The 26329-nt window shown below is 34.3% G+C and overlaps 2 long non-coding RNA genes across 3 annotated transcripts; both read left to right on the top strand.

The window, feature by feature from the left end:
• The first annotated feature begins 890 nt into the window (after positions 1-890).
• LOC125657701 (uncharacterized) lies at positions 891-25151 on the top strand. 2 transcript variants are annotated; one of them, XR_007363434.2, is made up of 3 exons: positions 891-997; positions 24667-24740; positions 24954-25151. It is a non-coding gene; the product is annotated as an uncharacterized LOC125657701 (long non-coding RNA). The 2 variants fall into 2 exon arrangements; XR_007363433.2 differs by lacking the exon at positions 891-997 and adding an exon at positions 24228-24563.
• On the top strand, positions 10101-12674 carry LOC130049803 (uncharacterized). Its single transcript, XR_008798149.1, has 3 exons — positions 10101-10421; positions 11300-11385; positions 11490-12674. It is a non-coding gene; the product is annotated as an uncharacterized LOC130049803 (long non-coding RNA).
• Positions 25152-26329: the final 1178 nt, after the last annotated feature.

Here is a 26329-nt window from a genome sequence, read left to right as displayed (position 1 = left end):
TGATATCTCTTAAAAGATATGTACCAAAACATTTAATGTCTGGGATACTTTCAAACATTAACGTACGAATAGCAAATATTTTCTTTGTTTTGAACAATAGTAGAAATGTAAATTACTTCGACGTTGACCAGTATGTTTGCCGAAACTGATAAAATTAATAAATTATTCCATCATATAGATTAATTAAGAAAACGTTACATGATATTAATTTATTCAGCAAACATGAATATAGATTGTGTGTTAATGGCAGTCTTTCACGAATCCAAGTCATATTCATTCGTTGGATTTTTATTCAGAGTTAATGTGGCTCTTTATGGAGAGTGTGACTACATACGTAGTTTGATTTAAACTAAATTTGGCCAACATGTGCACAGAGAATGGCATTATCATAAACGGATAAATAATTGATACCGGTATATTGTTTTACGTCCCTCTAGCATGTTTCAATTATTGCATGTATTGATACGACAATGACGATACAGTATTCGCAACGTTATTCTTGACATAATGATTGCTACATGTATGATATAGGATATGATAGGATGCACGTACGACACGATAGGATACACACACGATACGATAGGATAAAAGATTTTCACGATAGACCCGGTAAATGCAAAACACGATTTTCACGATAAATATATTCTTCACAAAAATATTGTATATTTAGAAGCAATTAAAAAAATTTGATAGCTACGAAAATAAGTTCAAGTTACATTACGTTCATAATAATATTGACTTATTTCAACATCCATTGTATACTTAGTATGTACAGTGTATTATAGAAATTGAATTGGAAGGTAACATGCACATGAATATAGACATTTATGTTCTAATTCTTGTATTTTGTAATAAAAGGTGGTGTTTTCAAAGACCATTGTTTCCTCTTTCGCAATTGAGAAGTTTAAATGAATAATCATGAACATTGATTGACTTCAACCAGCAACTTTCGCTATGGGTAGAAGAAAAAGTATGTAACTGTCTCCTCCACGTACACGTAAGCAATCAAACATTCGCAAATTAAATTTTTGCTAATAAAAATACCACAAAACGGCAATGCATTTATTGATTTCAAGGAAACTGATATCTTTTTTATTTATATATTTATACTAAATGAAGTACGCACAATCACGGGGAATTGAATTGGAACTATTGAAGTTTTAAGGATTAATTTATACATGAAGTTACATATTAATAAGATATACATTAGGACAACCATAACTGAACTTAAAGCTAGAATTATCATCCGTTGTTGTTTTAAAGTGCTATATTCTTTCTGAATTTTTAATTCTGTTGATCAAGTTATAGGCGTTAGAACCGAGGGAGGGGTGTCGAAACCAAAACTCCAAGAGATGCATTCAAATTACATGTCCTTTGATTGTTCCATGGCTTCTGAAAATCCACATTTTTTCCGCACCCTTTTAAAGGATTTTAACAAAATCTGAGGTCGGTTAGTGAAGTGATAAGGAAAAAATGGTGGGATGATTTATCATAGTATTATACAAATGTGTGTTTAATTACGAAAAATGTCGACAGGAATTTTATGCTTCAGAATGCAGAAGGAATACAAACAGGGCATTGGGGAGGGTGTATTGCACATTACTAAGACGAGAGACACATACAGGGGATGCTTACTCCTCCTAGGCACCTGATCCCACCTCTGGTGTGTCCAGGGGTCCGTGTTTGCCCAACTATCTATTTTGTATTGCTTGTAGGAATTATGAGATTGATCACTGTTCGTTAACTTCACCTTTCATACAACGAACTTTGGTCGGAATACTGAAATAGAAAAACTGCTGTCTTAAATCCGCTCAGACTGATACACCACAGTAGTTCATGACTAAGTCTCTTTTTCTACGGATTAAAGTTAAAAGAGGTAGCCCCATGTAAGCGACTGCGAATCGCCCCATGTAAGTATTCTCGAATTACCTCGTGTAAGTTTCCGCGAATTCTCCCATTTAAGTGTGTCTACACAGCGCAGATTTCCAAAAATAAATGTCAGCTTGAGCTAAGTTTCAGTATCTTGGTTCATGGCTACTATTGCTAAATAATTATAGATTTATACGTGTACATTTTGTCTGTTTATGACTACAAATAACTTTGTTTTATAGGGTTCATGACGTATGTCAGCGGTCAATAAGGGATACACTGTACTTGCTCCTCTTACTCACCTGATCCCACTTCTGGTGTACCCAGAGTTCCGTGTTTGCCCTATTATCAATTTTGTATTCTTTATAGGATTTATGAAATTAATAACTGTTCGGATTCTTCACTTACTCATGTTCAAAATACATTTCAATTACACTTGGTATAGGTTTTGGTTCCACAGCGCTAGAGCGCAAACTTTTTCGATACTCGTTTCGTTCATAATGATCAGAAGATCGATTGAAATTTCAGTCTGTGTACTGACACGTGACTTGATTGCGATTTGAAAATTTAAAACTGGCTTTCTTATAAGATCTTTGAGACACAACAACAAACATACAATATCCTGCTGAAAGCATATCTTAATTCAAATGCGGAGACTTTCACATCAATTTAAGAAGAGGAATGGTTCAATAAGGTAGCGATTTTCTCCCAAGTCTTATATCGTGACGAAATTTTAGTTTTCCATCGTCAGATACATTCGCTTTAGAAACCCTGAAGGTATGAATCCTTGTATCTTATCTCAGCTGCAAAAATCATATACTGCTTCAAATTTACACACTTTGAGTTCCAAATGCAATGACGTAATCCATGACGTCAAAAACAAGGGCATCACCAGAACACTTCCGTCCCTGCATGTCATGTCTTTAGCTTTAATTATGAAAGATATAACATAACTCCTATAAGGAATACAAAATAAAGACTTGGACAAACACAGATCCATGGACATACATGTACCAGAGAGGTGGGATCAGGTGTCTTGGAGGAGTAAGTATCCTCTGTCGACCGGTCACACACACCATAAGCCTTATGTCTTGATCATGTAAATGGAGTAATCCGTAGTCAAAATCGGTGTGCCCAAAACGGCATAACAATCGGTATGAAACGCGTCAGACAGCATTTTACCCAAATGATAGTTTGAATTGGCAAACTGGGTCATTATAACGACCTCATAATTTGCAAAATGCTGACTTTAAACGATACTGTTGAATCCCCTGTAACACCACTTTGCTTTTCAGTAATCTGTCTCGATTTAAAAACTTATCATACGCAGAACGAGCTCTTGTGTATCGAATCAGTTGAGAGATATAAACACCATATGCAAGTGATAATGGTTGATTGGTACATGAATATGGGAAGTTGAAGATGGAGAAGCTGAAATCATCCCGTTTGTCATAAAGTTGAGTTGTTAGTTTGCCGTTAATATTCATTTTCAATAAAATATACAAGTACGAAGTAGTTGTGAAGGACTCTGTGGTGTTTTTTATCTCGCATTCACAGGGATATATCGAATTGACATATGACAGAAAATGATTATTGTTAATAAATAAAACATCGTTCATATATCTAAACATCAAGTTGAAAGCATCAGGTAGAGATTTATTTCTTATGTTGAAGCATTTAAATAAACTCTGCTTCATAAGGATATAAAACAGGTCAGCTAGCAAAAGAGCACAATTCATGCCCATATAAATTTAGTTAGAATCTGAGGTACAAAATGGGCTAACAGACGGCCTAACGTTTGCGTATTTTTGGAGAAATGAACGTATGTCAACAACATGAATTGTATAAACGAACGGAGAATATAAATATTCCGCTCTGATACTTTCAGCTGGAGGTCAATGTCAGTATTCAGAAAGTAAAAGAAACAAGTACAATTGGTTAATTCAAATCTAAAAGAAAGATTCCAAGCACTTTTCCAACACTTTTTCACCACTTGCTGTTTGATTCAATTTTTGTTTAACTTGATTGTGTTTCTACCTGATTTCTGGATTCCAAACTACTGACGTTAACTTCAACAAATTCGATTTATCATCTTCGATTGTCTAATTATTTCCTATAATCTAAAATCAACTCATTCAAGCCACTGTATTCCATGTAAATTCAAAATTCCAACTGGTTATAAAGAAAACTTTATTTCACTTTGTTGTCTTACAAAAACTTAAAAAAAGGATCTCGAATTTTAATGGTCCCCTTTGACCTCCTATAGTCCGGTCACATCCACCTTAAGACATATATCTTGATCAAGCAAACGGAGTAATCCGTAGTCAAAATCAGTATATAAGGAACGACCTAACAGTTGATATGAAACACGTCAAACAGCATTCGATATAGTGGTTGCTTGTATTTGCAAATTAGGTCATTATAACTACCATACCTTTTTCGAAATGTAGACTTTAAATACGACTGTTGAAAACCCTGTAACTTAAACATATTTGTCAGTAACCTCGATTTAAAGTTGTGGGACTCCAACATCTTTTGATATCAACTTCAGAGTACTTGTGCGTAGGATCAGACTGTTGTTTAAAAAAGAATATTTGGATGACTGACCACAAGATATCGATATTAATGTGTTCCATTTTTATTGACGAAACAGCTGTCTTCGATGCAAAACAATCTGGTCTGTAATTTAGCGTGAAGAATGATTGCATAAAGTGTTGAAAAGCCATAGAAAAGTCCTTCGAATTTTTGAGAATTCACATTTGATTTCCACCCATTTCTTGCATATGTTATAATACGTCGGAAGTTTTTCCTTTTACAGCAATTGATATTTTCCCTGATGAGTAAAGATGGGGACTTGAGAGAACAGTTATTTTATTCTGCAATGTATCCCTGTTTGTAAGGAGTTTGTGTAGTTAAGACACCCTCTATATATGATGTTATTCAAATCCATTCGTTCCATTGACTGGGATATCAAATGTGTTGAAATCTGAACAAAATCGACCTAAAGATAGAGATGAAACACGTCATACAGCATTCCGCATAAAGAGAAATTGTATTTGCAAATATGATCATTATAAAAGCCATAGACTTTGCGAAAAGCTTACTTTAAACGAGGCAATGGAAACTCTTATAATTTCATATTACTTATTTAATACTTTTAGTTTAAATTGTACTGTCAAATGTGGAATCAAAGGCTATTTTTATCTAAATTGCAGTTGTAATAATGAGCATTGAATATCAAAGACTATCTTTGTAGAATCTTTGTCAACTGGAAACAGAACATTTTCCACTTATAAATTACGTAATTCTTTACCTAAGTCAGTTTTTAAATCGAAGTAAACTACTGACAAACAAGTTGATGGTACTGGGGTTTCAACAGTCTCGTTTAAAGTCAGCATTTCGCAAATTCTATGATCGTTATAACGATTTAGTTTGCCAATATTACCTATCATTGGGTCAAATACTATCTGACGTGTTTCATACCGATTGTTAGACCGTTCATGGCAGACTGATTCTGACTACGGATAACTCCGTTTAACTGACCAAGATATAGGGCTCACGTCTGGTGTGACCGGTCGACAGGAGATGCTTACTCCTCCTAGGCACTTGATCCCACCTCTGTTGTGTCCAGGGGTCCCTGTTTGCCCAACTATCTCTTTGTATTGCTTATGGGATTTATGAGATTGGTCACTGTTCGTTATTTTCACCTTTAATCACTCTTAGTTTAGCAAACAATTCAAATAGATGATTGTTATGCCGTTCTTGGCACACTGATATAGGGCTCACGGCGGGTGTGACCGGTCTACAAGGGATGCTCACTCCTACAAGGCACCTGATCCCACCTCTGGTATATCGATGGGTCTGTGTTTGCCCACACTCTCTATTTTGTATTGCTTATAGGAATTATGAGATTGACCACTGTTCCTACGAAATGTTAAACTTTCTCTTTTACTCGTAATCCATTTTGACAAGACGTTCTTTTTCATATGTATAAGCACTCTTGTTTCAACGTCAAAGGCAGTAAATATGAATCCTGCTTTAAAAAAAACACTACACGAACAATATATTCAAACGTCGAGCTCTGATTACTTTTTTTAAATCAAGAATCATCTAATATGAATAATGCAAGGTTAATATAACGAACAGTTTTCAATCTCATAACTCCTACAAGGAATACAAAATAGATAGTTGGGCAAACACGGACCCCTAGACACACCAGAGGTGGGATCAGGTGCCTAGGAGGAGTAAGCATCCCCTGTTGACCGGTCACACCCACCGTGAGCCCTATATCCTGGTCAGGTAAACGGAGTTTTCCGCAGTCAAAATCAGTGTGCCAAGAACGGCTTAACAATCGGTATGAAAAGCATCAGACAGCATTTGACCCAATGATAGGTTGTATTGACGAACTAGATCGTTATAACGTCAATAGATTTGCGAAATGCTGACTTCAATCGAGACTGTTGAAACCCCTGTACCATCAACTTCTTTATCAACAGCTTACCTCGATTCAAAAACTGACTTTACTCAGAACAAGCTCTTGCATATCGAATCAGTTGAGATATATAAACACCATATGCAGGCGATAATGGAATATTGCTACATAAATATGGGAAGTTGACGATGGAGAAGCTGAAATCATCTCGTTTGTCATACAGTTGAGTTGTCAGTTTCCCGTTAATGTCTACTTTCAATAAAATATCTATGTATGAAGCAGAAGTGGACGACTCTGTGGTGTCCTTTATTTCGAGCTCACAGGGATATATCAAATCGACATATGAATGAAAGTTATTATTGTAAATAGACAAAACGTCATCGATATATCTAAATGTCGAATTTAAGGCCACAGCGAGAGTTTTTTTTCTTCTCACGTAGAAGTTTTTGAATAACTTCTGCTTCATATGATTATAGAAACAGGTCAGCTAACAAAGATGCACAATTCGTGCCCATGAGAATTCCAACAGACTGTTGGAAGACTGGATAACCAAAGACCACGAATATATTGTCAATGAGGAACTCTAGCATATCTTTTATTTCAACTTCAGAATACTTGTGCGTGGAATCAGACTGGTGTTTAACAAAGAAAGTTTTTGAATGACTGATCACTAGATATGAATATTTCCTTTTTCCGTTTTTGCTGAAGAAGTAACTGTCTATGATGTCAAAAAGTCTAGTCTTTAATTTATCGTGAGGAATGGTCGTGTATAGTGTTGAAAAGTCATAGGTTTCAATGTTATTCGTTTGGGAAAAAAGTCTGCGATTTCAAGTTTACTAAACGTTCTTTAGAATGTTTTAGAATCCACATTTGATTAACACCACTTCTAACATATGTAGTCGCACAGTCCGTTTGAAGTTTCTCCTTCACAGCTGTTGATATTTTCGTGAGGAGCAAAGATAGGGGCTTGGTAGAGCACTTACTGGATCCAATAATGTATCTTTGTTTGTAGGAGGTTTTATGTAGTTCAGGAATCCCGTATAGGTACGGTAACTCATATTCATTCGACCCATTGACTGCAAGGTGAAAATAACGAACAGTGATCAATCTCATAACTCCTATAAGCAATACAAAATAGATAGTTGGGCAAACACGGACCCCTGGACACACCAGAGGTGATATCAGGTGCCTAGGAGGAGTAACCATTCCCTATTGACCGGACACACCTGCCGTGACTGGGATAAAACTGAAGTATGATTACCAAAAGTGGAATGAATGCCAAGTTCGTTTAAAATACAGTTGTAATAATGAGCCTTACAAACAAAGACAATGTTGTCAGCGGGAACCAAACCACAATCCTCATATAACCTATCTAATTCTTTTATCACTTCTGGTTTACTAAACACAGAGGGATAGATGTTACATACTTTTGTTTTCATGTGTCTAATGCGGGATTGTAATATTCCTCTTATGCTTTTAACCCATTCTGACAATGTATTAAGTTCTTTTTCATCTTCAACAACAAAAACACAATATTCAGTAGATATCACGGCTATTCGTAGCCTTTGGACGAATAATCGAGATAAATTAATAGATAAGTTGAGCTCAGGGAGGCTAGTAGCTTTTTCTTCTCAGATCGATATTTTCAGGGGTTAAATATTCATGGATTGTGCAGAATTCAACGATTGAATTTGTGATATTTTTTTCCATTAAACTGATGTTCACTGATTTGTTGTTTTAGACACGTTGAGAATTTTGAAAGTTGTGGCGTCGACATCGTACATACACAACTTGATTTGATATTGTACTGATGTCCTTTTCCCTCTCGTCCACCATCTCACTGCATTCGCTACATTGACACCCATTCATTATTTTACGACTCATTTACTGAACCACAGCCAATCAAGGATTTTATAATTCAACAAATGAAATAGATATTTATTTGCATAGTTAACATTGATGATAAGATAATAAAAATAAGTGACACAACAAGCTCGCTCCAATGATTACACATGTGGCCACGCAAATTGCTCTTCATCAGGTGAAAAAATACCATGATTACCCAAAGCGCTCTGAAAAAATATCGCCGCCGTCACTATTAAACTATCGTGTTTTACTCGCCCAAAATTTGTTTCAAGAACACTCAATAAACTGTGTAAGTTTCTGCTGCTTTTGAAAACATATCGAATCACAGATGGTGTGTTGCAAGTATCCCTTAAGCTCTTCTACAGATTAAAACGTGCTTTGAAATATGTGAAGTCAAGATACACGATACTCCAATTTTTCGCATCCTCCTCGATACAAGCTTACCGGAATCATCATAGAAAGAATTTACATAACACTATTTACATCAACTATGTTATTTTTCCCGTGTTAAATGAATAGGATCCTCGATTGCATACAAGCTTACCGGAATCATCATAGAAAGGATTTACATAACACTATTTACATCAACTATGTTATTTTTCCCGTGTTAAATGGATGGGCTGATCAAATGTCTAAGTCGTGTTGCAAGATGTTTTAAAAGGTTCTTCGCTTATCTCAACGGTCACATCATAAAACATAATGATACTGTATCCAAAGACACTGATTTGATTACAACAGTACACCAGTTTTCCTCGAGGATTTTTATGATACAGCAGCGAGATTTAACACATATTAAATTACGAACTGTTTGCTGATTCTAATATACATATAATGGAAACTTATATTTCCACAGTTTGTTACACGTAACAGGGGTAGAAATCAGGGCGCTTTAAAATGGAGTAATTCGTATAACTGACAGTGAAGGTGTCCCCCACTTCTACTTCATATACGGCAAGTCAATTTTATGACAAATGGGATGACTTCAGCTTCTCTATCGTCAACTTCTCATATATATGTAGCAATGTCCCATTTTCACCTGGATATAGTGGTTATGTCTCCCAACTGATTCGATACGTGAGAGCATGGTCTGCATATCGTAAAATTTCATACCGAGACAAGGCTACTGACAAATAATTTAATTTTACCGGGATTCAACAGTCTTGTTTAAAGTCAGCATTTCGCAAATTTTATCGCTGTTATAATGATCGCATTTATGAGTTCTCTGTAAACCTTGTATCAGGTTGAAATTTTGTCATGTTTCGTAACAATTGTTATATTGATTTTGACTAAGGATTACTCTGTATACAGATTGAAATATATGTCTCACAGTGGGTATGATTCGTCAACTGGGGATATTGACTTCTCCTATGCACATGATCTCACTTCTAGTATGTCCAGAGGTTCCTGTTTGCCCTACTCGCAATTTTGTTTCCTTTATAACATTTTGCAATTTACGTTTTTACATAGTAGACCAGCCTTATCATTACAATGATCATTGATGGTTCTATTATCCGGAAACCTCGTAAACATAGTGACAAAAAATCTACTATGATGCTTTCTAAATTTACAGTACTTTAACAACGTTAATCGATTTGAAATAAGAAATATTTGATACAATAAATAGACTGATTTACAAGTAAGTTACGCCAATCAAAGTTTTCTCCTGAGACCAAGGTACGAATTATTACTCTCTTTTCAATCTTTATTTCCTCCTTTCGGAGATTATTGAAAAAAGGTAATTGATACAACATATTTACATTGTTAAAAAAAAATAAATGTATATAAAGTTATTGTGATTGTACAATATACATTAAGGTAGCGACGGATAGCAACCACGTGATCAGTAAAAATTGTGTATTTTCACGTGAATTCATTTTCCGGAATTCCTTACTCCGTCATAGAATAGTCGAAAAACAAAAAAGGGGTTCCGAAAGTGGTTTGTTGCTGTGACTGACTCGTACTCGCCTAGAGAAAATATGCACATACCACATAAGTATACGTCAATATCAGTAATAATGGTAGATCAAATGTTTCATCTGTGTGAAACTTTTTGCTAATCGAAATGTTAAACCAACCACCAGATGCGCTACGTAAACAAAGTTGCAGTTGATTGATGCATCGTAATGTCCGAGTGCATCATGCTGCGAGATTAATACTGTTTATACAGTCATTGAGAGGCTAAACAAAGTTTCTTGCAAGAAGAGGAAGTTGGTGGATGTATTCAACTTGGTCAACGAAATCATAGTTTCGTTTGGTGAGTGAAAAAAATGCCATAAATTTGTATTCAAAAGTTCAACTCACATTTCCTCTGTTATTTCACAACGCGATTTATAATAATATCTGTAAGTTTAAACACACGACGCGACATACAATAGATGTATTATTTTGTATGTATATATGTATTCCATGTGTGCTTAAAATATAACTCCCACCTGTGCATGTGATTGTAAACGAACGGATTTCATGTAAATGTATACCACATTTGTAAACATGGGCTCTCACAACTCTTTTATTAAGAAAATATCGTTATGAAAATAACCGTTACGAAAATAACATACCTTGAACCACATGTATAAAAGTGATGAAAAACAAATGTCTGTATATACCTACTATCTAGGGGTATGAGGGAACCGGATAGAAAGTGGAGGGGGGGGGGGCATGTGTTGAATTATAATTCCCTAGACTATAGTATGTATACATATACTATTACTTTGAAATTTCAGTGACCTAAGAAATATATCAAACCTGAGGTTTCGTGTTTCACACAAACATGTAGGTTGGCAAAACCTTTTTAAAAATAATGTAAATTAATCACAAGTCTGCATATGCCCTCTCATAGGCAAATGTATGCACTGTATGTATAAGTAAGATATGTATACTACACGTATGCCCTTCTCTTGACCCACATTTTGTAAATAAAACAGATATGATGTCTATGGCAGTTTATGAAAACATATATACATGTCATCTCATATTGCAATTTATAATTTTGAAACATCAGTATTTAAATTTTCACTGAATATGTGTTGAGACACAATTTTAAAATTCACATTGTCTGACGCAAACTAATTACTCAATGGTATAATATAGATCTAACTGTGCAAATATCAATTATGATGATCTTTTTTCTAGGCATCAGCCTGAGGACCAAGGGAGGTTAGATAGGACCAGAGCAGGTTGATGTGGATTTCGAGTCAACAAGTATAACAGCAAGAGAGGTACTATATTTTCTTTTGATAAACATTTGTAAAGATAATTCTGAGTATATCAGATATTCATCTTTTTTGCTATATTTAAATATATTTATCTATATTTTGAACAGGTACTCCATTTACAGTGATGATGACATATCCCCTGGACCCCCACAACTCCACAAATTTAAAAATGTTTGATCAAGTTCCGAAGATTAAAGAACTACTGCAAAATTTGGGACTTGGATGAAAAACATTAATTCACTTATATGAGCTCAGAGCAGTGGATGTTGTACAACATACTTTAAACTAAATTGTGAATTTGAGGGAAAACAAGTACATGTACTCGTGTATTACATGTACATGCCTTTTGAAAGACAATAATATTGCAGAGATGAAAGGAAATTTTAATGTTGATTATTCTTTCTTAGATATATTAGTAAAAAATGTGCACATGATAGAATATCAATTTTATAACTTCAATCAATGTGTTTGAATTTTCCTTGTAATTCAAAATTTAGTTGAAACATACATCATTGATACATTAATGTATATCAAATTTTTAGAAAAGTTTCATAATGGAACTAATTCACCCCCCCCCCACCCACCCCCCACCCCCCATTATACATACAGTGAACATAGACCTTCACCTGGGGAAAACTACAGTTAGTTAATGCAATATACATGTACATGCATTCTCAGTTATCCAATAGTGAGTTTTTGGTTCATTGTGAAACTACAATTAAAAATCTTAAACTTATGAAAGACTCACCTATCTGTGAAGGCAAGATGACTCAGATGGACTTGCATGTAGTGATCCATGGGCAGTCCATGGGTCTCTTTCCATTGATATTAATTATTTATTGAAATATGAAATGGTTATTTAAACATATTTGGTGTATTATACTGTATAGTGATATAAATTTCTATCAAAAAATATGTGTAGGTAATAGATTTGGTCCAGTTATTACAAGAAATTGTATGAAAAATAACTAAATATTTAGGCAATCATTGTGAGTGCGAAAAGGTCAACTGCAATAGCACACACTATATATCATTCTTAAATGGCTCATAGAAACTTCTAGTATTGTGAGTTTGAATGCTCAATGTGGTAATTTGGGAATGCTTAATCATTTAAGGTCAATAGTTTATCTCTGCTGACTGTATCTCTTAAAATTCATTTCTAGAAGGGAGGGGGTAGGGTTACAAAATCTGACATAGTTTCAGATTAAACCTCATTTGGTATATTTTTTTCTATTCAATATTTTAGATACTACTTGACTTATTGTAAAATTGAAATAAAATCAGAAATTTTATGAGCAGAATTTTGTTGTTGTCAGAAAATGTATGCCTGATAGTATTTGAGAAACGCCATATTTAGGGTAAATTTGGCCAATTGCCAAGTCGAATCATCCCAAAGTTTTCCTTAGATGCTTTTTGAATTTCTAATCAATGTTGATTTTTTATCTGTTTGTGTTTAATTTACATAACTATATATGACAAACAATATTTCTGGTGTCCATAAAATTTTTATTGGCTTCTTTGTTAATTTGCTCAATTTTGGTATTTTTTGCCTTTTTGGGCTGCAAAAGAGGGGATTTCAATCTCGCTTTCCTCGAAAATTAACCTGATTACTTTTGTTGATTTTTTGATATGTTTTAGGATAAAGTCAAAATGTTATAATAAATAAAATTGAAAAAAATTCAATGAGCGTTTTTTGGGGGGCTAGCTATCAATAGCTACCTTAATGCATACTTTAACAATATAGAGTGTTTACTTTATATGACGTGTTTGTGAAAAAAACATTGTCATTGTAAGTGGCAATACTGGACATTACAAAAGAATAACATTTTAACAGATACTCCTTTTGTTTAAATACATGGTCATGGGTACCCTTTAAAACAGATATGTAAAAATTGTATTCACGTGTGTGATAAGATCTCCGTATATGAAGCCTTGTTTACATGACAAAGATTTGTGAGTGCTTTATGAAAGGTGAAGATAACGAACAGTGATCAATCTTGTAACTCCTATAAGCAATAAAAAATAGAGAGTTTGGCAAACACGGACCCCTGGACACACCAGAGGTGGGATCAGGTGCCTAGGAGGAGTATGCTATGCCATTTTGGAAAGCATTTGTAAACGGTAGGAACAATTAATGCACTGTTCGATATGCTGTATCGGTACAAGAGTCCACATATTAGCGATGTAGCCAATTCCATTTATGTAGATGAGAGTAAATGTGTACATTGCAGTGCTAAATGTACAGCAGACTGCAGAAACTTGAAATCGGTAAAATCAGAATTACTGTTAATTATATCTTTTCATGCGGTATTGTAATAGTAATTGACAGCTTGTTTAACAATATTTTTGGAAAACTATTATTTGAAATTGATGTATATTTTGATGAAACCTTCTAAGAAATATGTTTGAGTAGTACGACTGATATCACTGACGAATTTAAATTTTGTCCTTTGGTTGTTATCAATGTACTCGGATAGACGTGTGGTAAAGACTTGTTTCGGGAGGAGATAATTTTCCATGTTGCAGAGTATTCCTAAAAAGAACAACTTTCATTTGTCTATTTCCGATTGTATTGGTTGTAGACCAAGTATCCTTTGACATATAGCTGACCTCGTTGATTTGTTGAAGTTTTACATATCTTTTGCCATAAGATGTTGAAATCGGTTTAAAATGGTCTAATGGTTTGTGTCAAATTGATCCATAATTCACAGCCACGTGATAAGAAGGAAAGACTACCTTTTTATTAATATTTACTGATGTTCTTGGATGACGTTTTCAGAACATTTTTGTTTCGATTTCCTTCTCTATTTGCAAACAGGGGTAGTGTTTGATAAAGACTGTAAGTTTGTTGTCTGTTGTACACCAAGATGAACATAACTGCAGAAATTGGAATGATGTCGTCACCAACATCCTATGCATAGTTGTTGAATACTTTTTTGAAATGGTCTCTAAATATAATAACGCTTTATTTTCGGCGTTAAACATCAAACATAATTTACCTGCATATTTGTAGACTACACTTGTAACCCTAGGGGTGAAAGACTTGATAAAGCTATGTAACAAGTTGATGTTACAGGTGTTCCAACAGTCTCGTTTAAAGTCAAATTTTCGCAAATTCTATAGTCGTTATAACGATTACGTTTGCCACCTGTCATTGGGTTGAATGTTGACGTGTTTCACACCATTTGTTGGGCCGTTCTTTACACACTCATATGGACTGGGGATTACCTTGTTTACCTCATCAAGATATAGGACTCACGGCGTATGTGACCGGTCGACAGCAGGGGATGCTTAGTCTTAGGCACCTAGTCCCACTTCTGATGTGTCCAGGAGTCCGTTGTTGCCCAACTTTTAATTTTGTATTCCTTATAGGAGCATGTAATTGAACACTGTTTGTTATCTTCATTTTTTCAGTTACCAACGTTGGATCTGATATTGAAGTATTGAGAATATCCATATTTAACTAGTCAATTTAACAAGTCATTTATAACTATTTATTTTGTATTGCTTATGGGATTTATGAGATTGATCACTGTTCGTTATCTTCGCCTTTAATAATACAGAATTCAAAATAAAGCGATGAAACCCCTCCTTGTTTTGCACCTTGTTCAACACAAAACCATTTTTGACATACATCCGATAATAATTGCGTAACAATATGACAGTCATCAATGATGGACCATAGACTACCTTGATTACTAATTTATACAGTCTAAACATCAAACCTTCTCTCCAATCGAGTCAAAACCTTTGCTACTGTCCAAGAAGGCGATGTATACCTTACGTTTGTTTTCTATGGTGTGATATAATATTTTCAGTAATACAAACGATACTGTAGTAAAACTTAAACTCTTTTGATAACCTTGTTGCTGAAAATGTACATTACAGAGAATAAATGATTGTATATGTTCGTAGATGATTTTATAAAAATTCTTTGAAAATTGTATATAGAAGTAATATTGGTCTAAAACTATTTAGGTCACTTTTTGCTTTCTGTTTCCTTTGTGTATAGGTACAACGATATATTTTTTTTCAACGCAACGATATATGATTAAGTTTCAAGAAACAAATGAATATAATAACATTATCATAAATAACCTGCGTCGTTTTCTTCCCAGAGTTCTTGATATGTTCAGCCTGAATTGTACTTCTGGGGCTTTTCTGTTTTTTAAAGATGGTACAATTTCTAATACTTCAGAATTCACGTAAGAGCTTTAATATTTTCATATTCATGTTGCCTTTTGCTGTAGAGTGTTTCATCAAATCGATTGTCGCTACTTTGTTGATAATTTTCTTGGAAGTAATTAGCAACAACATCTGCTACGCTGTTCGGAGATTTTTCTATCTGTTTCGTACATGTATGAATACTTTCCTGCTATTTCTATCTTTCTTTAGTGGTTGTTGTTTTAGGAAGCGCCAAACTAATCTTACGTCACACCCAGCTGTATCATCGATATCCCTATTCACTTTATCAATATATGTTTCACGCAAATCGTTCAAAATATTGGGATTTCAATGTAAAAAAATAAACCACAACTAAATTTCGCCAAACAGTAATAGGCTTCCACTTATCGAAAAACATTTACCAGCATAAGATAATATCAAAGTCTATTGGTATGTTATTTTTTATAATAGTTTAACAGTTTTGCATTATGTGGGTAATGTAAATATACAACCAGTCATTAAGTTGAATGCTATCTGACGTGTTTCACATTAATTTTAGGTCGCTCTTTACATACTAACTTTGACTATGAATTACTTCATTTACCTGATCAATATATAGGGCTCACAGTGGGTGTGACCAGTCAACAGGGGATGCTTACTCCTTCTAAGCACATGATCATAACGCTGGTGTGTCCAGGCGTCCGTGTTTGCCCTACTCTTGATTTTGGTATTCTTTATAGGACTTATGAAATTGAACACTGTTCATTATATTCACCTTTTCATGTTAACGAATGAGTCTTCATTAAACAGTTAGGTCATTCAAGAAGATGACGGTTATAATGATCGTTATTGAATCGGTGCTTTTGTTTCTTTGTTAAAATAATAATATTTATTTATATAGCGCCCTATATGACTATAAATAACCACTCTAAAGCGCTGCACACAATAAAAATGATACAGCATGTTATAAACGTAGTAAAAGGAAATTATAATAGCATTAAGACAGATAATATCAAAACAATGCTAGAAAAACATCAATAATGTGAAGTAAAATTACTAAAATCTAAAACATGATATGCATGAAAAAAGTTCCACGCCGTACAATCAGATGATATAAAATACAATAGTTGAAATAAATATACAGTTATACACTTGAAAAAGTCATGTTAAAATGATAATAAAGAAACAATAAAGATTTTACCACCTATAATACTAATAATATGCAAGTCTAAAAAGATGTGTTTTTAAATGTTTTTTAAAAAAGTTCAAATTCTGACAACGGCGGAGGGTATCAGGCAGAGAGTTCCAGAGTGTAGCTGCTGTCACATACAAGCGCCTGTTTCCATATGTGGAGGTTCGACATCTAGGTCTAACTAATTTCAGTGAATTTTCCGATCTTAGGGAACGATTCGGTTGGTAAATAGTGATCACCTCCTCCAAGTATTTTGGTGCCATCTTCTGAATCACCTTGTATGCGTAGAGGATAATTTTGTATTGGCTGCGCCTGTCAATAGTAAGCCAATGTAAAGAAATCAGCACTGGAGTTATGTGATCACTTCTCTTGGTACGAGTGATGACGAGTGATTTGTTGCCAATGTACAATATTTAATATTGCCATTATTGATCAATGTTAGTTTTGTTTTGGTTTGTAAGAGCTGTTATTTTGATGATGTGATTACTCGAAGTTTAATTTACTTTTCGAGTTTTTACTTTCGTGTTTAGAGTCTTCCATGATTTAATTGAACATGATACAGATCTATCGAAATATGAAATAGCTATAGGTATTGCTGCACGGTGTACATTGGCGTTGTGTAAATTGTAACTCTGCTCAATTTGCAGGCATTTTTCTGAGATTACATAATATTCAGGTGCGTCATTATTAGAAATGTATATTATAGCAGATTTATGATCCTTATGTCCTGTACTTAAGACTTCCCACCTAAATTCTCTATACGTGTTTTGCGTTGAGGAGTTGCGTCTAAGTGTTGTTACAATAGATACTCTGTTCCTCGGTATGATTATCCCATACCATATTAGCATATCCTAGTACATGTACTGGTCGAATGAATAAGAAGGATATTCTTATTAATGATTTTAATTAGTGATTCCCTATCTCATTTATATTTCCGTATGTTCAGTATAGTTAGTTATTGACAAGTTTTTCCATAAAGTATATATAATAAAGTTAAGGTTTAAGGTGACAATGAATTTCTTTTTGTTTGGTGTATATCCAAAGAAATACATAGGTGTGTGCACATTTAAATCTAGAAAAAACATATATTGACATTTTTAGATCGATTAAAGTAAATAATGAAAGGTGAAGATAACGAACATCGATCAATCTCATAACTCCTATAAACAATGCAATATAGATAGTTGGGCAAACACGGACCCCTGGACACACCAGAGGTGGGATAATCCATTGCTATCGCCACTTTTCCCAAGCCATTAGTAAGTGAAATATTAATCGCATTTACTATAAAAATGGAAGTCTCATCTGTAAATAATGTTTGATTTTCATTTATCTCAGTTATCTAAATCAGGAAAAGAAACGGACTCAATACACACCCTTGCGGAACACCTGCATTTCTGCTCTTGTTGAGAGAATAATACCTTTTTCTACCCTGTCATGAGATAAATTTCTATCCAATGAAAGTGAAAACAACGAACAGTAATAAATCTCACAATCTCATAAAGAATACAGTTTTAAGGCAAACACGAACCCTTGGACACACCATATTATATTACCATATATACCGTAATGTGTAAGCTTTCACAAAATCACTTTCTAATGTACTTTATTGAACGTTTTTGGTATGTCAAAGTAACTAAATTGAACAATATTTATCATTTTTGTTTGATCAATGATATGAATGTGCCTCGTTTTAATACACACTGTACATGGCTAATGAGAACAAATATAGCTTGTCATTAGGTTGAATGCTCTCTAACATGTTTTATATCAATTGTTAGGTCGTTTTACTTATTGATTTTGACTACGTATCACTCCATTTACTTGATCACAGGTGTGTGACCGGTCCTCCTAGGCACCTGATCCCACCTCTGATATACCCGGTGTTTATCCTACTTCTAATTTTATACTATATTATTCTTTTATAGGATTTATGAGATTGATCATAGTTTGTTATCATAACCTTTTCTAAATCAAGAACCTTTTAGCTGCTGACCTGCAACATAATATTCAATGATTCGTTGATTACTAGACGTGTAACTTCTAATGCGAGGATAATTAGGGATGTTTTCGTCATGATTCTAACATTTGATTTTTTACAATATTGATGCATGAAAGATTGACTCCCTATCGTGATATATGCCATATGGATATTTTGACGTCATGATAAGATCTAAGAAATGTTATTCAAAATTAGTATACCAGAAATTATGCAAATGAAATGTAGATTCCAAAAAATCTAAAGAACTTTTAGCAAATCAACATTGAAACATATGACTTTTCAACACTTTACATGACCATTCCTCGCGATAAAACGATCAGACCTTTGATATCATAGACAGTTACTTTTTCATCAAAAATGGGAAATGGAAATACATCTATGAATATGTAGTTATCAATCATCCAAAAATTACTATGTGTTAAACACTATTCTGCCTCTACTCTGAAGTTGATATTAAAAGATGCTGGAGTTCCTCATTGACAACGTTTCGTAGTCTTTGGTAATTAAGTCATAAAAACTTCCAACAATCTGTTCGAATTCCCATGGGCATGCTCCTTTTTCAGTTGACCTGCTTTTATATTCCCATGAGGCAGAATTTATTCCAATCTTTATGAGAAGAAAATTTGTTGCTGTGCTTTCAACTCGATATTTAGATCTCTCTGCCGATTTCATATATTATTCCAGTGAATTCGAAATAAAATATACCACAGTTTTCAACATTTTGCCTCGTACTAATGATATTTCATTGAACATAGATGTTAACGGCAAATTAACAACTCAACTGTATGACAAACGGGATGATTTCAGCTTCTCCATCGTCAACTTCCCATATTTATGTAGCAATATTCTATCATACCTGTATGTGGTATTTATATCTCTCAACTGTATTCCCATATACACGAAATATAATCAAAGCAAAGTCCCCTCAAACTAGGTTCACATACAGGTCAATATCATTTGAAATTTTTCGAAGAGACCTTAAAATAACAAAGAAACTAAATACATTTTATTGTGATAATGAAATTGTTCCGCATCATTTAAAATTCAAATATTTTATAAGAAGTCGTACAAATTACTCAAATGCGTTTTACAGAGAAATTCTGTGGATACCCACATATTCAAATTCGGTAGAAGGCTCGATACGCAAGAGCGTGTTCTGCGTATAGTCAGTTTTTAAATCGAGGCAGGCTACTCACAAACAAATTGAAGGTGCAGGCGTTTTAACAGTCTCGTTTGAAGTCAGCCTCTCGTAAATTCTATGGTCGCTATAACGATCTAGTTTGCCAATGCAACCTATCATTGGGTCAAATGCTGTCTGACTTGCTTAATACCGATCGTTAGGCCGTTCTTGGCACACTGATTTTGACTACAGATAACTCTGTTTACCTGATCATGATATAGGGCTCACGGCGGGTGTGACCGTTCGATAGGGGATGCTTACTCATCGTAGGTACCTGATCCCACTTTTAGTATATCCAGGGGTCCGTGTTTTCCCATCTCTCTATTTGTATTGCTTATAGGTGTTATGAGATTGATCACTATTCGTTATCTTCATCTTTCACTCTTTATAACCAAGAATTCACTATTTCTTCACAATAGAGAGAAGTAAAGTAGACGGTTTCAATAGGTTTAATGCATTGTCTCTATCTACCTATTTATATCCCCCTAAAGCAAGAACTCCTGATCCGGTGGTAGGCAATTTCGTCACTACTGTAGATAGCTATATGCTTTTTATAATCATACATACATTGTTTCCTCACAATGCATAAAAGTAAAACAGAAGATATTTTCATTGTTTTATATCCTGGAATCAAGACCGCGATATCTATAAGAATAATGCACTTTTATTATAAGAACCATAAAACCCTGGCCTACCCCCAGAACCCCAGGGGGCCACCAATTTCACCTATCAATTTCACCCTAAGGTCATCAATGTCACCCAGAAGCCACCAATTTCACAATGTTGGTAAAGGTTTTTCTTACCAGTATTACTATGTACTCATTTTAGTTGTATGATACCCGGGAGTCAAGAACATGTTTTGAAAGAAATAATGCATTTTCACAATAATAACCTTAAAGCCTATCCTTGCACCAGAACCTCTCACATAGGGTACATGCGCTTCACTATTTCGGTATATACATCCTCGCTCATCAACCACCAATCACAATCGCTTAAAAAACTGATTTACATGTTACATAGCTGATACTTTATTGTGATGAAAACAGTACGAACCACGATCCTGTGGAGTTAGATTACAGAAACGACGTTTAGTACACTAGCATGATGAAAATTTTTAGTCGATGCAGGATCCAAACGTTTTTTCATTCCATAAACAATGCTTGTATCGTCGTCAGTCCAACAAAACTCCCTGTAACATCAACTTGTTTGTCAGTAGCCTGTCTCGATTAAAAAACTGACCATTCGCTAACAAGCTCTTGCGTATTGAATCAGTTGAGATATATACACACCATATGCAGGTGATAATGGAGAAGTTGATGAAATCACCCCATTTATCATAAAATTGAGTTGTTAGTTTGCCATTAATATCTATTTTCAATAAAATATCTAAGTATAAAGCAGAAGTGGACGACTCTGTGTTGTCTTTTATTTCGAGTTCACATGGATATATCGAATTGTCATTTGAATGAAAATGATTATTGTTAATAGATAAAACATTGTCGATATATCTAAATGTCGTATCAGAGGTCACAGCAAGATAGTTTTTCTTCACACGTAGAAGTTTTTCAATAAATTCTGCTTCATAAGAATATAAAAACAGGTCAGCTAACAAAGGAGCACAATTCGTGCCCATGGGAATTCTAACAGACTATTGGAAGACTTGATCGCTAAAGACCACGAAAACATTGTGAATGAAATATCAAAATACGCTATCGCCGTAAAATTCATGATAAAGTCTTTGACGTCAAAATAATAAGATTTTTATTCCTTTTATTTAACTGGTGTAATCATGTCTTTACCTCATGCTATACAAAAACATTATGTTATGTGCAACACCGGGAAATCTGTTTACTCACGGAAGTACATAGTCATTGCTTACCATGTCTTTTCTGGGACATCTGGCACATTGCACCATGTTTTCTGTATTGTTCTTGTGACTTCGTTGATATTTCTTTATGATCTACAGTTTTATTTGCAAATTGATTTTCAAGGGGAAATATTCAGCCGTTACGCGATGACAACAGCTTGTGCTACCCACATGTACTAGTGTCATCAACTGTTCAAATGTCGCAATCGATTTAATGTAAAACACAGAAAAGTCTTTCAAATACCCATATTTCAAATCGAGTATGATTTATAAAAGTAAAGAATCAAAGCTGTAATGAAAGGCGAGAAGATGAAGAACAATGATCAACCTTATAACTCCCACAGGGAATACATAATAAAGAGTTAGGCTAATACGTGTTGTTCATGCCCATAACATCCCAAGTTGCTGATAAGAAATATTATAGGCATGAACAACATGTATTTGCCCAACTCTTTATTTTGTATTCCTGATAGGAGTTATGAGATTGATCACTGTTCGTTATCTTCGCCTTTCAAGTAAAAGGCACGAGTCTTTTGGACATGGCCTTAAAAACGAGGTTTATTGGTATGGTCGGCGGGCGTTGGCATAATGAATAGCCCTTACGGCCTTGATTACCATGTATTGGTCAAAATCTGTTAAACTCCACCAATAGCTGGTGATATTTCTGTGTACGTGAAAATTCGAGTGGGACTTAAAAACAGCACACTAACATACAATTCACACTCATGATTTAAGCTCATAAACTATAGTTTACACAATTTAAATTATACCATCGAGTTTGTAAGTATATTTCAGAATTGCAAATTATAGTTTAGAGCGAAACTATTCACGGGTGTCAATACAAAATGCTTACCACAACTTTAAATTAAGTAAATGGCTCTGAATACCACTGTAGCTGGGTATGTTCCACATATCATTTAGATTTCCTTGCGACAAATAAAAGGCGTTAATAAAAAAAACTTTTATCATGGGATTATTATCGTAATGAATATCATTAACTTATTTTACTTAAGAGATGGCTTTTGATGATAGCAAATTGATTAGTTTTGCACATATTTACATATATTTTAATGATGAATATGATCGTTGTAAATTCAGCTTTAATCGTTATTAGGCTTAACTCTCTATGATCAGCGAACGATATCTTTGTTACCTATAAATCATAGTTGTGAATCATAGTTTCATATAAAGAGAAGTCGTTAAATATAGTTTAGAGTTTAGCATCTGATACATCAGGTTGATCAATTTTAAACTATTTCTTACGATATCGTAGATTTCACATGTAATATCACGATCTGCTTAGATAACCATGGCTTTTCCCCACTCAACATTGAATGATGTATGGTGAAAAAACTGCCTATTCGTGATTTAGAAATTTAATTTTTGACACTCTGTGATTTGAATTGTTTATTGAAACAAAACTGAACACCATAAACTAATTAAGTGTAAACTATTTAGATATATAATTTTTTTGTTAGAAATTTTGATTCTTTCATTCACAGAATGTTACACCAAACCTTTTTCTAAACTCAAACTATTAATCAACACTACGACCACAGCTATCAAAGAAAACACTAGCAAAACGCATGTCTACTTACTATGTAGGTTACATGGCTCCTAATGAATTAGAGAATAAAAAGTGAAGGTGATGAACAGTGATCAACCTCAAAAATCCTACCAAGAATACAAAATTAAGAGTAGAGCAAACTCGGACCTCTGGACACTACAGAGGTGGGATCAGGTGCCTAAAAAGAAAAGGTGATGATAATAAACAATGATCAACCTCATAACTCCTAAAGAGTATAAGTAGTAAGCACCTCTGTTGACTAGGTACACCCTCCGTAAGCATTATATCGTGATCTGCTATACGGAGTAATCCGTAGTCAAAATCATTATGTAAAGAATGGTCTAACAACTGGTATGAAACACGACAAACACCATTCAACTTAATGACTTAACAACGGAAGACCCGCAAAATCACGAAGAACAGAAATTTAAATGCTATCTCAGCAACTTGTGTAAAGCAATGGTGCTTGTACATATCTTTGACTTCAGCACCAACCGGTGAACACCTGGTTAATGTGGAGTCTGCGTTCTAGGGTTGTGTAGTTATTGCGTCAAATAATTCTAAACATTGCATTGATTGATTTCCCTCTCACTGCTGACGAGGCCATTTGTATTTGTACAAACATGAAAATCAATTAATAATTCTAACTTGCATTTTGTTGACGGTATGCATTGCGTTCAATACAATTTTAGAGTGCAAGAAAATGGAAAAGTTTCAAATAAAAGTGTGCAACAACAATTTTCTTTTCGTAAAGAAGGGTTGTAATAACAAATTTTGATAAACATGAAATATTTTCCTACTGGTAATTACAATCGAGTAGATATGATTATATCCTGGGATAGTATTATCTCTTAACTGTTTTTTTTTTTTTTTTGGCGTGTCTAGACTGGTTATTTAGTTACGTAAAGCAGAAGCGTCTGATATCACCATTTCAACAACGAAATTTTTTGTTGCCATTATTGAGATTTGACAGATGGTAGCAATGAAGAAGATTAAATATCGTGTGTATCATGTAAATTTCCCTACAAGAGTGCCAACTGTCATCTTCCCTAATCACAGTATATGCACGCCATCGCCAGATGAACTGAATGTAGAATGTAATATACCCATTTACAACCATGTTAGGTAAAATGAGAACACTTAACAACAAAGACAGGTGTTCATACATTTTTGTGATTAGCAGAAATGTACTACGTTTGTTTATTTTGGGTTTGTATAGTCTTAACTAGTGTGTTTCAATTAACTTTAAAATTATTTCAAAAGAATTACAAGTGCCTTATAATTCGTTTATCTTTTTGACTTAACGTCTTAGATCAAGAACAACTGACTTGTTGCATCCACTGTTGACAGGTCACATCCGCTGTGAGCACTATATATCTTGATCAGGTAAACGGATTAATCCATATCAAAATATATTTTGTAAATAACGGCCTAACAATCGGTGTGGAACTCGTCAGACAGTGATAGCCTGCATTTGCAATCTACAGCATTATAACGACCATATATTTTGTGCAATGTTCACTTTAAACAATGTTATGTAAATGTATTCAATTTGTTTTCAATCTAAAGAATCATTTTGTTAAATTTCAATCTATTTAGATCTCCTCTGATTTACAAAGGAAAATGAGACGAGGACTGCATGATACTGGAACACATAATGAAATAATTCTTGAGGACTAGTCATGGTATCTACCCATGTCGAGAGTTCACTGCAGACGATTGATCTGTATAACTTGTGCAGAAATTTGTAAATTAAATATTTTTAGTAAAAAATCACAATAAATACATGTTAAGAGTTCTTGTAGTGCTTTCCTACCGATGTACTAAATTACAAACTTAACAACGTGTCCATTATACACGTAAGGTCCATGGAACAGTGCATATTGACGACAGAACAGGCAACTGAAGCGCTTGGTGAATAGCGATATGATACACTGATTTTGTTTACGGATTACCCCTTCCCTTTATCAAGATAGTGGATTCACAACATGTGTGATTTGTCAGAATGGGATGTCTACACATGTACCTCTTCTGGACACCTGATCCCACCTCTGGTATATCTAACGGTCTGTATTTTCCTACTTTCAATTTTGTATTCCTTACAGGATTTATTAAGTTGATCACTGTTCGTTATCTTGACCTTTTTCATATAATTTAATATAAATCATGCTGATTTATACATTAGTATAATACACGAGTCCTTTAATTTGCTGTGTATCATACCCTGTATATCCGATAACCCTCTCATCAGCATATCATGTGAGATAAATGGGTCAACAACAAACTTCAATATCATAAGGATATATAGCTTTAAAACTTCATTGTTATTTCGGATTTCAAACATTTCGGTTGAGCATCACTGAAGAGACATTATTTGTCAAAATGCGCATCTGGTGCATCAAAATTGGTACCGTATAAGTTTTACATTATGACCCCTGGGTCGAGGCCTCTGCTGATGGACTGTTAGTCTCCGAGGGTCTTGACAGCCCAGTAGCTAAGTACTTCGTTACTAGCTTGAAAATACGGATGTATATTTAATTGCTGTTATGAAATTTAGAGATTCATTTCAAAATTAAGGAATATCTCCCTCACGCATAGCTTTTATCCTTCGACGAATTTGACTCCACTTTTTTGGCACACTGTTTTTCCCTATAATAGCTCTAAAACTTCATTGTTATTTCGGATTTCAAACATTTCGGTTGCACATCACTGAAGAAACATTATTTGTCGAAATGCGCATCTGGCGCATCAAAATTGGTACCGTATAAGTTTTACATTATGACCCCTGAGTAAAACATATTTCAAGATGTCAAGAGCTATAAAGTACCATCATGTATATGAATAGTGCTTCTTCAAAGCATAAACATTTTATTCTCCGCGTTGAATGCGATGAATTGAAGGCAATCTACTTTTATTTATAAATTTGTTATAACGTTGATTTCAACAACTCAGCAGTATCACCTGATTACTCATGC

Source organism: Ostrea edulis, chromosome 1 (assembly GCF_947568905.1).
Source record: "Ostrea edulis chromosome 1, xbOstEdul1.1, whole genome shotgun sequence".
Classification (NCBI taxonomy): domain Eukaryota; kingdom Metazoa; phylum Mollusca; class Bivalvia; order Ostreida; family Ostreidae; genus Ostrea; species Ostrea edulis.
The sequence above is the reverse complement of the archived record's forward strand: the minus strand, read 5'-3'. Positions and strand labels throughout refer to the sequence as shown.